Consider the following 12,609-nt stretch of genomic DNA (forward strand, 5'->3'; position numbering starts at 1 on the left):
GGAACTCGGTACAAAAGAGCCACATTATTCAAGTACTTCCTTGCTCATGCAGCCAATTACCCAAATTATAAACAGGTGAGATGGTCTTCAGAGAAGTAGAATGGATCCATAATATTCAACGCTATCCTTAGACATACATCTCATTATATGGATGAAATTTTTAAGTTGAGTTGCATATTACCATGGAAATGTGTTGCTGGAAAAGCGCAGCAGGTCAGGCAGCATCTAGGGAACAGGAGAATCGACGTTTCGGGCATTAGCCCTTCTTCCTGAAGAAGGGCTAATGCCCGAAACGTCGATTCTCCTGTTCCCTAGATGCTGCCTGACCTGCTGCGCTTTTCCAGCAACACATTTCCATCTGATCTCCAGCATCTGCAGACCTCACTTTCTCCTTGCATATTACCATCACAAGTAGACACACATTGTGCATAATATTCAATTCATTCAACACTGCAACTTGCTGTCAACATGCAATGATGGACCAATGCCTCCGGGATTTAAACATGTAACAGAGCTCATAAAAGGTTCATCCAGACATAGATTTTTCTAAACATAGTCTAGCATCATCCTGCTGGATGTTTCACATTTCAAATCAGGATGCTGCAATCTCATGCACTTCTTATATTTCATTGAAATCCCAGGGAGGTAGAGATGTTCAAACACTGGGTGAGAAACTGTTCACATTCTCTCCCCATTCAACCTTAGTTAGAGACTGCTAAGCTCGCTAATCTGCTAACCAACCCAACTTTGAAGTATAGATATTATTCAAACTTTCCTTATTCTCCAGTGCAAATTCAGAGAATGTACAGAGATTAGATATTTCTACTTTGCCTCCACAGATAAACCCTGCCTGAAGATGCTGGCTCATGAAATATGTAGCTTAGCCAACACCTCCCTGGTTTAATGCCTAAGTACAGAACGACCTCGATTATCCAAATGAGACCGGCAGAGAGTATTTTGTTCAGATAACAGATTGTTCGGATAATGGATAGCATTTTTACAGGACCTTGGGATTTTGTTTGGATAACCCGAAATTCAGATGATTGATGTTCAGATAGTCAAGGTTGTACTCTATAGAGTATGAATAGAAAATACAATCGAGTTGTCATGATACTGTAGCTTTAAGGGGTGTGTTTTGTCCTCGATTCTTTTCGAGAAATATTGGGGGGCATGTTACGGGCAGTCTAGGAGAAGATAAACTATTTGAGAGGATTCAGATTTTTTTAAAAGTTGGAACAATAGAAGTCGTCTGATTAAGTGTGATCAAGCCCTCAGATCCAGGATTTTTAGTTTAGCTTTCAGCAGTTGTTGTTGGGGTTTCAGCAGGGGGAAAGGCAGTGAATTCCTCATGGCTGCTACACATTCTGGAGTTTTCTCTCAGAATTGCCTTTTGATGTTCTTTCCTCCTGGACTGGAGAACTGCATGTGAGACAGTTTGTTTTCTGAATTTGCCATTTTGCCACAGGTCTGTTTATGGGCTGTTCCTATATTGAATTAGCTACTATTTAGCAGCACAATAATCTAGCTATGGTTCTGTTCGCCGAGCTGGAAGTTTTTGTTGCAAATGTTTCGTCCCCTAACTAGGTGACATCCTCAGTGCTTGGGAGCCTCCTGTGAAGCGCTTCTGTGGTGTTTCCACCGGCATTTATAGTGGCCTGTCCCTGCCGCTTCCGGTTGTCAGTTTCAGCTGTCCGCTGTAGTGGCCGGTATATTGGGTCCAGGTCGATGTGTTTGTTGATGGAATTTGTGGATGAGTGCCATGCTTCTAGGAATTCCCTGGCTGTTCTTTGTTTGGCTTGCCCTATAATGGTAGTGTTGTCCCATTCGAATTCATGTTGCTTGTCGTCTGTGTGTCTACTAGGGATAGCTGGTCGTGTCATTTCGTGGCTAGTTGATGTTCGTGGATGCGGATCGTTAGCTGTCTTCCTGTTTGTCCTATATCGTGTTTTGTGCAGTCCTTGCATGGGATTTTGTACACTACATTAGTTTTGCTCAGGCTGGGTATCGGGTCCTTCGTTCTGGTGAGTTGTTGTCTGAGTGTGGCTGTTGGTTTGTGTGCTGTTATAAGTCCTAGTGGTCGCACTAGTCTGGCTGTCAATTCAGAGATGTTCTTGATGTATGGTAGTGTGGCTTGTTCCTTTGGGTTGCGGCATGTCCTCGTTCCGTTGTCTTTCCCTTAGGCATCTGTTGATGAAATTGCAGCACACCAGAACTGCAAAAAGAGGAACACCTACACAAGGTATTCGCCAAAAACGGATATCCTCGCAATTTCATCAACAGATGAACAGCCACAAACCAACAGCCACACTCAGACAACAACTCACCAGAACGAAGGACCCGATATCCAGCATGAGCAAAACTAATGTAGTTTACAAAGTCCCATGCAAGGACTGCACAAAACACTATATAGGACAAACAGGAAGACAGCTAACGATCTGCATCCACGAACATCAACTAGCCACAAAACGACACGACCAGCTATCCTTTGTAGCCACACACGCAGACGACAAGCAACATGAATTCAACTGGGATAACACTACCATTATAGGGCAAGCCAAACAAAGAACAGCCAGGGAATTCCTAGAAGCATGGCACTCATCCACAAACTCCATCAGAAAACACATCGACCTGGACCCAATATACCAGCCACTACAGCGGACAGCTGAAACTGACAACCGGAAGCGGCAGGGACAGGCCACTATAAATGCCGGAGGAAACACCACAGAAGTGCTTCACAGGAGGCTCCCAAGCACTGAGGATGTCACCTAGACAGGGGACGAAACGTTGGCAACAAAAACTTCCAGCTCGGCGAACAGAACCACAGCAACGAGCACCCGAGCTACAAATCTTCTCACAAACTTTGAAATCCTGTTAAATTTTCCAACGGAGTTAAGTTATTCCAAGTTCCTTTTTTTGTTTATTTTAACTATAGTGTTTGAATAAATTTGCTTAACGTTGAGTTGCTTGACCAATCGAATTGCATTTATCATTGAAATAAGAAAAAGTTGGGTCTAGGCTGCTACCATCTTACTATATTCTGAGAGGTCTGGTCTGATTCATAACACAATTGATAATAGGTCTCATGATCACTATTACTGAAACTAATTTGAAACTCCAGATTTTATTAATTGACGTTAAATTACACCCACCATCTGCCAAGATGGGATTTTATCCCAAGCCCCAAAAGCACGAATTACTAGCCCAGTCACACCAACACCACACTGCTCCATCTCCAAAGTGGAAATGGCAGGAAACAACAATAGCTGCACCTATACTAGGTATTCTGCATCAGAAGAATAAGGCTAGACCTAAGCTATTACCAGGTTCTGCACATGTGTCAATATCAGAGGAACCAGGTTATATCATCAGCTATCACCAGGCTCTACAGCAGTTTAATACTTACCTCAAATTACAGCTACTGAATTTGCTCAGTCTATAATGCGGGTTTAGGATGCTTTCAGCTCTCTCAAAGTTCAGCATGAAATCACTCCAATCAAAGGCCATTAAACAATGGCTTCAGATCAGAAAACTGCACACAGTAAATAAGATGTTTCTGTTGGCCTTTGTAATGTTATTGCAAACGTGCATTTACTATCAGAATAAAAACATACAACAAACACTATTTCCAAAATCCAGTGTTCATAACTTGGCTTTCTACACCATCAATGTTTAATATGGGCCAATAAAGAGAAAGTACAGTGGATATACAGTGCACCTCTCTCTTTCCCATACCCATGGGAAGGTATGCTCCAGGACCTACCGCAGAGCTTGAAACCATGGATAGGAGTGAACCCATTCATTTCAATGGGAAATGTATGTTGCCGGCAGCCTCCTGGTTCGGGAATGTTCCCTATAATGTGTTCTGGCTGTGATAAACCACGGGTAACTGAAACCGCGGAAAATGATTCTGCGGATACAGGGGTCGCCCTGTAGTTACAATAAGATAACACTCAAATGTGCCACCACATCTGCACCACAAACAGATAAGGACCACAGTTGATCGAATTGTTATTGAATGACGAATTTGACAGCAACTCAACTAATTAAGAACATACACGAGGCACTGGAAAGTGGGTATGGAGGCTTAAGTACAGCACAAACACAGCAATGACAAGCTGGGCTGAAGGGTCTGCTTTGAGCAGGTTATTCAAGAGGTGGAAAAGGGAAAGGTTACAAAACATCTGCCTACATAACCAAGCGAAACAGATTTCATCCAGTTTCAATCTGCAGCCCACCTAACCAATAGGCAGTGTATAACTCACATATGGTCAATCTATTGCACTCTCAGCTACCTTCCCCCCAGCTTCACCCCCCCCCCCCCCCCCCCCACCTCTCATTTATCTCTTCACCCCCTCAGCTCACAAGCCTCATTCCTGATGAAGAGCTCTTGCCCGAAACGTCGATTCTTATGTTCCTCGGATGATGCCTGATCTTTTCCAGCACCCCACTCTCGACTCACATGTGCTCAATCTGGTTGTTCAGTTTATTGGGCGCTTTACAAACACAGCAACTAGAGATGGGATAGGGTCAGGTTGGAGGACAACATTATGCTTAAAACGTGGGGGTTGAGTGCAGAAAATCAGATATCACAACTGTGCCAACAACGAAGTTATCAAAGTCAAAGAATGAGTTTCTTCAACTCATTCAGTGAGGAGCAGTGTCACCAAACCACATGCTTTCTCTTTCACACATTTATTCCGGTGGATGCTAGTTAAGGGCCTAGCTCATGTTTTTCTCTAATTCAACAGCAGGGGAAAAGTGAAATTGCACCTAATTTCCAATACATAATAGTTTTTTTAAACTCACTCACGCAATAGATATACCTAATAACATTATTCAAAAATATAAACCCCAACATGCATTATTTTTAAAGTTTCCAATTATCTTCAACAACAACAAATAATGAGCACTCTATAACACCATGGTGTAGGCTTTAAAGATCTATTTGGCATGACACAAAAATGTGTCATTCATTCTTACTTCAAGTTTCCAGCTCCACTCGCTGCACCTCAATACTGCACTGGTTATCAAAAAGTCACATTTAGTAAGACTAAATACAGATGTTCTATCGTACATTAAAACATTCCTGGAATGCTTATAAGATGCAAAGCCTCAGAAGCAAAAGGTTTGAGAAACTCTACAAGAGATCCTTTGCAATGCAAACAAATGTCTGCGCCCAACATCTTTTAGTTGGAGGAAACCTTCTCATAATAACTCCTACTTCCAGAAAAGCATCTTAAAGACAATGAAACAAAGGCTTTACAATGTTGAGAACTTTCTCACGTGTCTCACTAGCTTGAAAACTATTTCAGATTCAGAATCCACTGTCTGCCAACAAATAGTCTTAAACTTACTTAAATTCACATTTGTAATATTTTCCTTCTATGCTCTCAAGGATAGATTAGATTACTTAGTGTGGAAACAGGCCCTTCGGCCCAACAAGTCCACACCGACCCACCGAAGCGCAACCCACCCAGACCCATTCCCCTACATTTATCCCTGCACCTAACACCGGAGCACCCAGAGGAAACCCATGCAGACATGGGGAGAATATGCAAACTCCACACAGTCAGTCGCCTGAGGTGGGAATTGAACCCGGGTCTCTGGCGCTGTGAGGCAGCAGTGCTAACCATTGTGCCACCGTACTACCCACTAAGGAGAATCCTCTTCTCAAAATAGCACAGAAAGGAAAGACAGGAGAAAGAGGAATCTTGCAGTCATTCATCACCTTTCCAAATTTCTCAGGGGTCCTTTTAATTGATCCATGAAAAGTGATTCACTTTGAATTGAAGCAAAAAAAATGCAGCAGCCATTTTGTACACACCAACATCTCATAGCATTGAGATGAATGACCTGATAATTATTTTCAGCGTGGCTGCTACAGTGTGGGTTAATGCCCTTGATCACTGCAAAAATACCCTGCTCCTTTGTGAATGGTGCCTTTTAGTATCTGTTCATGACCCATGATCTGTGTTCAGATCTGCAAACAGCAGTGAATAAAGCAAGTGAACCTCCCTGTATTCCCAAAGAAACATCAGGGGACCCTTACACACTGATGAAATAAATGATCTTACAACAGCATAATTCAAGAGAAGGAAGGCAAATATCAGCAACTCAGTTCAAACCAAAAACCCAGCAAACAGCCCAATGTCAAAAAGACAAGAACTGTAAATCTATGAAAAAGCTATGCTGTCAACATTTCAAAAGCTAATCATATTTCTAACTCAACAAACCAGTCACAAATTCCAAGAATACTTAGGATCAGGTTGATCCTGGTTGAGGCATTAAGCGAATTCCACATCCTCCCTCAGACCTATTCAGTGACTGATCCATGGAAGCTAATGCAGTACAGGGAGCTACGCTATGAGTTGAAGTCAGGCACAGGAGCCTTGTCTGCTGGCGGTAGCCAAACTCTAGGCCTCTAGCTCATTGGTGCTTGGTATTAGATATGGTCTATAGACTGAAAACAACAGGTCCAACAACTGCACATGCTGCATCACTTCCAGTGTGTCAGTACCCTGGAATTCACAGCGCAAGAGGTGCAGTCAGTCTAATTGGGATATAAAGGCTTTGTGGAAAAAGGCACAGCAAAAGCACAAATTATGCAGTAATACAGGACATTAGAAAAGTAACACATAAATCACTTGTTGCATGATTTCTATCTGACCCTGAGGTCCTAAGAAGTGAACACATAGCAAAAGGAGTTAATGTTTTGGCAGGAAATAGATGTTGTTTTACTGATCCCAAAAAACATGTTTGACGAAAACTGAAATGCAAATTTACAGCAATGACTTTAACTGTTACTGTTTTGCTTTCCTTTCACACATTGAAAACCATTTGAAACGGTGTACACAGCAGTGTCACCAAACAACACCATTTTGCTTTCAAAATCCGTCATATGTTTTAACAGGCAGTGAAATTCCCTTCATCCCCATAGGAAAACAGGAGATGATCACAACAAATGACAGAAGAGAATATCACATGTCAATTTCAGACTGGGCACAGTCCAGTTTGATTATTTCTCTCACCTCGCCAATAGGACAACCTTTGCTACCTTATCCAATTGATCGTTGCTCACACCAGTCAAAGGTGTTTGCTTACTGGCAGGATGTATGACTGATAGGGCAGTGACACCAAAATGCTCAAATCCTATCCTCAACTGCGGCCTTCACACACTTGCAACAGGACTCACTTCAAAGATAACAGAAGCAGAAATCATGGCTCAGCCCTATATGGGATCACAGCACAATGAAGACAGCAAAGTAACTACTGAGATCAGTAAAGGGCACCAATCAAATAGATGTTTTTAATAGACAAGTAGACATAGACATTTGAAATTAAATGGCACAATTTAAAATGTGGTGCAGAAACAAAGACTTAGGATTATCTTACACACAAATGCAAAGCTTTTGACAGCTGCAGGACAGTAAACAAGTTGATAAACAAACCTGCAAGGGTTCCTCCATGATTTGTGTGTTTCGTCAAGTACCCCATCTTTCATCACTCACTGGCAGCCACCACCTCAACAATTTAAGCCCCAAGTTCTAGATTTTTCTTTCTCAACCTTTCTATCACATTCTCCTCAGAAAGTATCTCTTTGACCAATCTTTTGGTCAGATAGCCTCCCTCTTTGGTTGTGTCAATATTTGCTTTATTCCATTTCTGTGAAGTATTTTGTAAAGCAGCGATTAGGCTGTATCTGGGTTATTCTGCACTATTCTAAGCACCACACATTGAAGCAGCGGCCAAGGTCCTATCACTACAAACATCAAAAGGGCAGGGCAACTAAAGTACAGAACTCTATTGTCAGATAATGATGTAGGTGTACAGAACTTCTTTGTAGCAGCAATCTAAATTCACAAAGCCCACACTAGGTGCAAAGTGGGCAAAATCTAGCCGGTATAAATTTAACAGATTTGGGAACCCAAGAATGCCAAAGGGGTCTGACAGTGAGGTTTGTGAAAAAACAAGACTGAGAAAAATAACCCAGTCAACCAACTTGCAGTTGGTTAATTATTAAATGCATGCAGCTCACCATGAACTGCAGCAAGGGGAAAATGACAGCTCTCAGTTTGGGAAAGGTACAGCTTAATGGGGGAGAAGGGAAAGACTCGGTAGCGGGGGAAGCTGGCCGTCAGGGGTGGCATGAGGTGTCTGGGTTTTTGAGGGGTGGGCAAACCAGCTGTTTTTTTTGGGGGGGTGTACTTGGGCATGGGGCAGCAGAGTTATCCAGGTTGGTGGAATAGCAGGTGCTGGGCAGGGGAAGAGAAGGGCTGGGGGGAGTGGGTGTGAGACAAGGTGAAGGGGTTTAAACAGTTGCGGGGTGGGGGTATTAGGTGGGGATGGGGGGTTAGCAGTGTGGGAGGGTAGCGGGGGGGTTGGCAGGGTAGCGGGGGGGGGTTTAGCAGGGTGGTGGCGTTTACTGGGGTGGGGGTTATAAGGGTTGGGGTGGGGTGGGGGTTTGCTGCATAGGGGTTTGAGGTTTGCAGGTGGGAGTGAAGAGTTAGCAGCGTCAGGGGTTACCAGGGTGTGGGCTGGTTACTTCGGGGGGGGGGGGGGGTTGTTGTTAGGAATGGATTTGCGGGGGGGGGGGGGGGGAGTCCGCAGGGTTGGGGAGGAACCGGCGGGGGGGGGTGAAAAGGAACCGGCGGGGGGGGAGAAGAGAGAGAGAGAAGGAACCGGCGGGGGAAGGGGGGCTTAATTACCGGGTGGGGTGGGGAGGGGGGGGTGGTTTGGATTGGGGGTGGGCGGAGAGAAAACGGGCGGGAAGTGGGTAAGTTGGTGAGGAAGGCACCGGGGAGTGTGGGGCAGAGTCCACCCCCCGTCTCCGGGGGCTTTGTGCGCGTTTCAGCCGCTGGGATCCGGCCACGGCCCCGGCCCCGGCCCCGGGGGCCGGATTTCAGCAGAAGCCTCCTCACTCACTCCGGCACATCCAGGGGAGATCGAGGCTGTCAGCCGGAGCACAGGCCCTCTGCCCCAGGCCTTAGGAGGAAGCTGCTTCTTGAGCCCGCACTCAGGCAACGCACTCGCAAGGCCCCTGCGCCCCACTCCGTGCGGCATCGATGGGCGTCTCAGGCTGGAACCTGCCGCGCAGTGTATCTCCCCGGCTCGCACCTACCGCCCGTCTCTGGTCGGTTGGTCGCTGGGAGGCTCTGTCCGGCCCACTCCGCGTGTCCGCCTCACTCCGACTGCTCACCGTGCCGCCGCTCACTGCGCGTGCGCGGCCGCGGCTCCTGCTGGGAAATGTAGTCTTGCTGCACGCAGGAGGACTACATCCCCCAGAATGCATCTCTCGCCTCCTTCTGCCAGGGGTGGAGTGTGAGCATTGAACTGAAAGCCCCAAAAGGGCATTCTGGAACTGCATTGTCTCTGCAATCTGAATATAAACAACCATTCCTGCAAAATCAAAACTCTGGAAATCTGAAAGCAAAATATAACGTGCTGGAAATAGTAAGCAGGTCAATTTGAAAGAATTAACTTCACATGTGTTGATGGCACTTCAGCAGATTGTCAATGATGTGGAAGCATCACAATTTGAAATATCAGATCTTTCATTCTCTGCAGATGCTGCCAGCCCTGCTTTGTATTTCCAGGATTTTCTTTTATTTTTATTCACCATCATTCTCTGCCTTATCTTTGTCCTGAAGAAGGGTTACACCCAAAATGTTGACTTCTCCACCTCCCTTTGCTGCCTGGCTTGCTGTAATCTTCCGGCCTACTGCCTGTCTATTTTGGATTTCAGCATCTGCAGTTTTTTTTAATCTCTGTCTCAGTCAGTCTTGAATTCAGGCTGCTGCTATTGGACTTTATAAGACTAATGTAAGGTATTTTGTCAAATGTCCATCTGCACAATGCTACTGCATAACCTTCATTAATATCTCAATGAATTCAATCAAGTTAATCGATCATCACCATCTGCAAGTTCCCCTCCAAGCCACACACTGTCCTGACTTAGAAATGTATCACCATTCCTTCATTGTCACTGGGTCAAAATCCTGGAATTCCCTCCCTTATAGCTAATTGGTCAACCCACAGCAATTATCCTGCAGCAGTTAGAGAAGGCAGTTCATCACCATCTTCTCAAGGGCAGTTAGAGAGGGGCAAGAAATTGCTGGCCAGCCAATAATGTCCATATTCCAAAAGTGAATTAAAAGCAAAACACAATCTGCCTTTCTCTTCCTTTAACTGTGACATTGGCAACATCTTCAACTTTAGTGAAAACAAATGTTAGGGTGCTTGAGGGTTACAAGGTAGCCAGGAAAGACCCAAAGAGAGAGCTCAGAAGAGCCAGGAGGAGACATGAGAAGTTGTTAGCGGATAGGATCAGGGTGAACCCTAAGGTTTTCTATAGGTATTTAAGGAATAAATGGAGACAAGAGTAAGATTAGGGCCAATCAAGGATAGTAGTAAGAAGTTGTGTGTGGAGTCAGAGGAGATAGGGGAAGCACTAAATGAATATTTTTCGACAGTATTCACTCTAGAAAACGACTATGTTGTCAAGGAGAATACTGAGATACACGCTACTAGACGAGGTGTGATTGAGGTTCACAAGGAAGAGGTATTAGAAATCCTGCAGAGTGTGAAAATAGATAAGTCCCCTGGGCCGGATGGGATTTATCCTGGGATCCTCTGGGAAGCCAGGGAGGAGATTGCAAGCCTTTGGCATTGATCTTTAAATCGTCACTGTCTACAGGAATAGTGCCAGAAGACCAGAGGATAGCAAATGTGGTTCCTCTATTCAAGAAGGGGAGTAGAGACAATCCTAGTAATTATAGACCAGTGAGCCTTACTTCAGTTGTTGGTAGAGTGTTGGAAAAGGTCATAAGAGATAGGATTTATAATCATCTAGAAAAGAATAATTTGATTAGGGATAGTCAGCACAGTTCTGTGAAGGGTAGGTCGTGCCTCACAAGCCTTATTGAGTTCTTTGAGAAGGTGACCAAACAGGTAAATGAGAGTAAACCGGTTGATGTGGTGTATATGGATTTCAGCAAGGCATTCAATAAGGTTCCCCACAGTAGGCTATTGTACAAAATACGGAGGAATGGGATTGTGGGAGATATAGCAGTTTGGATCAGTAATTGGCTTGCTGAAAGAAGACAGAGGGTGGTGGTTGATGGGAAATGTTCATCCTGTAGTCCAGTTACCAGTAGTGTACTGCAAGGGTCGGTGTTGGGACCACTGGTGTTCGTCATTTTCATAAACGACCTGGATGAAGGTGTAGAAGGGTGGGTTAGTAAATCTGCAGATGACACTAAGGTCGGTGGAGTTGTGGATAGTGACGAAGGATGTTGTAGGTTACAGAGAGACATAGATAAGCTGCAGAGCTGGGCTGAGAGGTGGCAAATGGAGTTTAATGCGGACAAGTGTGAGGTGATTCACTTTGGTCGGAGTAACTGGAATGCAAAGTACTGAGCTAACGGTAAGATTCTTGGTAGTATAGATGAGCAGAGAGAACTCGGTGTCCAGGTACACAGATCCTTGAAAGTTGCCACCCAGGTTGACAGGGTTGTTAAGAAGGCATACGGTGTTTTAGCTTTTATTAATAGAGGGATCGAGTTCCGGAACCATGAGGTTATACTACAGCTGTACAAAGCTCTGGTGCGGCCGCACTTGGAGTATTGTGTGCAGTTCTGGTCACCGCATTATAAGAAGGATGTGGAAGCTTTGGAAAGTGTGCAGAGGAGATTTACTAGGATGTTGCCTGGTATGGAGGGGAGGTCTTACAAGGAAAGGCTGAGGGACTTGAGACTGTTTTCATTGAAGAGAAGAAGGTTGAGAAGTGACTTAGTAGAGACATATAAGATAATCAGGGGGTTAGATAGTGTGGACAGGGAGAGCCTTTTTCCAAGAATGGTGATGGCGAGCACGAGGGGGCATAGCTTTAAGTTAAGGGGTGATAGATATAGGACAGATGTCAGAGGTAGTTTCTTTACTCAGAGAGTAGTAAGGGTATGGAATGCTTTGCCCGCAACGGTAGTAGATTCGCCAACTTTAAGTACATTTAAGTCGTCATTGGACAAGCATATGGACATACATGGAATAGTGTAGGTTAGATGGGCTTCAGATTGGTATGACAGATCGGCACAACATCGAGGGCTGAAGGGCCTGTACTGCGCTGTAATGTTCTATGTTCTATGTTCTCTAAATTCTTATTTCATATCGCAGTCATGTCCTTGACCATTTTAAGATCTTTTCAGTCTCAAATTGACCTAATTCTTTACTTGACAACCTTGTGAATGTTTCTATGATTTGGTAACCACTATCTTTTATAATAATTGAATGTGCTCAACAGGTCTGGAAGAATCTGTGGAGAGAAAACAGAATTGGCATTTCAAATCCAATATGATTTCTTCAGAAATGATCAAGCTTCGGGTAATCTAGCTAAACATCATAGATTACCTACAGTGTGGAAACAGGCCATTTGGCACAACAAGTCCAAACCAACCCTCGAAAGAGTAACTCACCCAAACCTATTCCCCTACCCTACTTTTACCACTGACTAATGCACCTAACACTTTGGGCAATTTAGCATGGCCAATTCACCTAAGCTGCACATCTTTGGATTGTGGGAGGAAACCAGAGCACCCAGAGGAAATTCACACAGAC

At 44.5% G+C, this 12,609-nt stretch overlaps 1 protein-coding gene across 8 annotated transcripts in view; it reads right to left on the minus strand.

Moving 5' to 3' along the window:
- Positions 1 to 9,229, minus strand: part of thrap3b (thyroid hormone receptor associated protein 3b) — a 112,283-nt gene extending 103,054 nt beyond the window's left edge. For 4 of the 8 annotated variants that reach the window (XM_087976920.1, XM_087976919.1, XM_087976922.1 and 1 more), the window contains exon 1: positions 9,119 to 9,229. The gene's annotated coding sequence lies outside the window, so the exon portion shown is untranslated. Of the gene's footprint in view, positions 1 to 8,922; positions 9,070 to 9,118 lie in introns of those variants that run through there. The other 4 variants (XM_043717921.2, XM_043717923.2, XM_043717925.2 and 1 more) reach the window with 4 other exon arrangements.
- Positions 9,230 to 12,609: the final 3,380 nt, after the last annotated feature.

Source organism: Chiloscyllium plagiosum, unplaced genomic scaffold, assembly GCF_037043375.1.
Source record: "Chiloscyllium plagiosum isolate Xiang-an unplaced genomic scaffold, Cpla_swu_hap1 HiC_scaffold_30, whole genome shotgun sequence".
Taxonomy (NCBI): Eukaryota; Metazoa; Chordata; class Chondrichthyes; order Orectolobiformes; family Hemiscylliidae; genus Chiloscyllium; species Chiloscyllium plagiosum.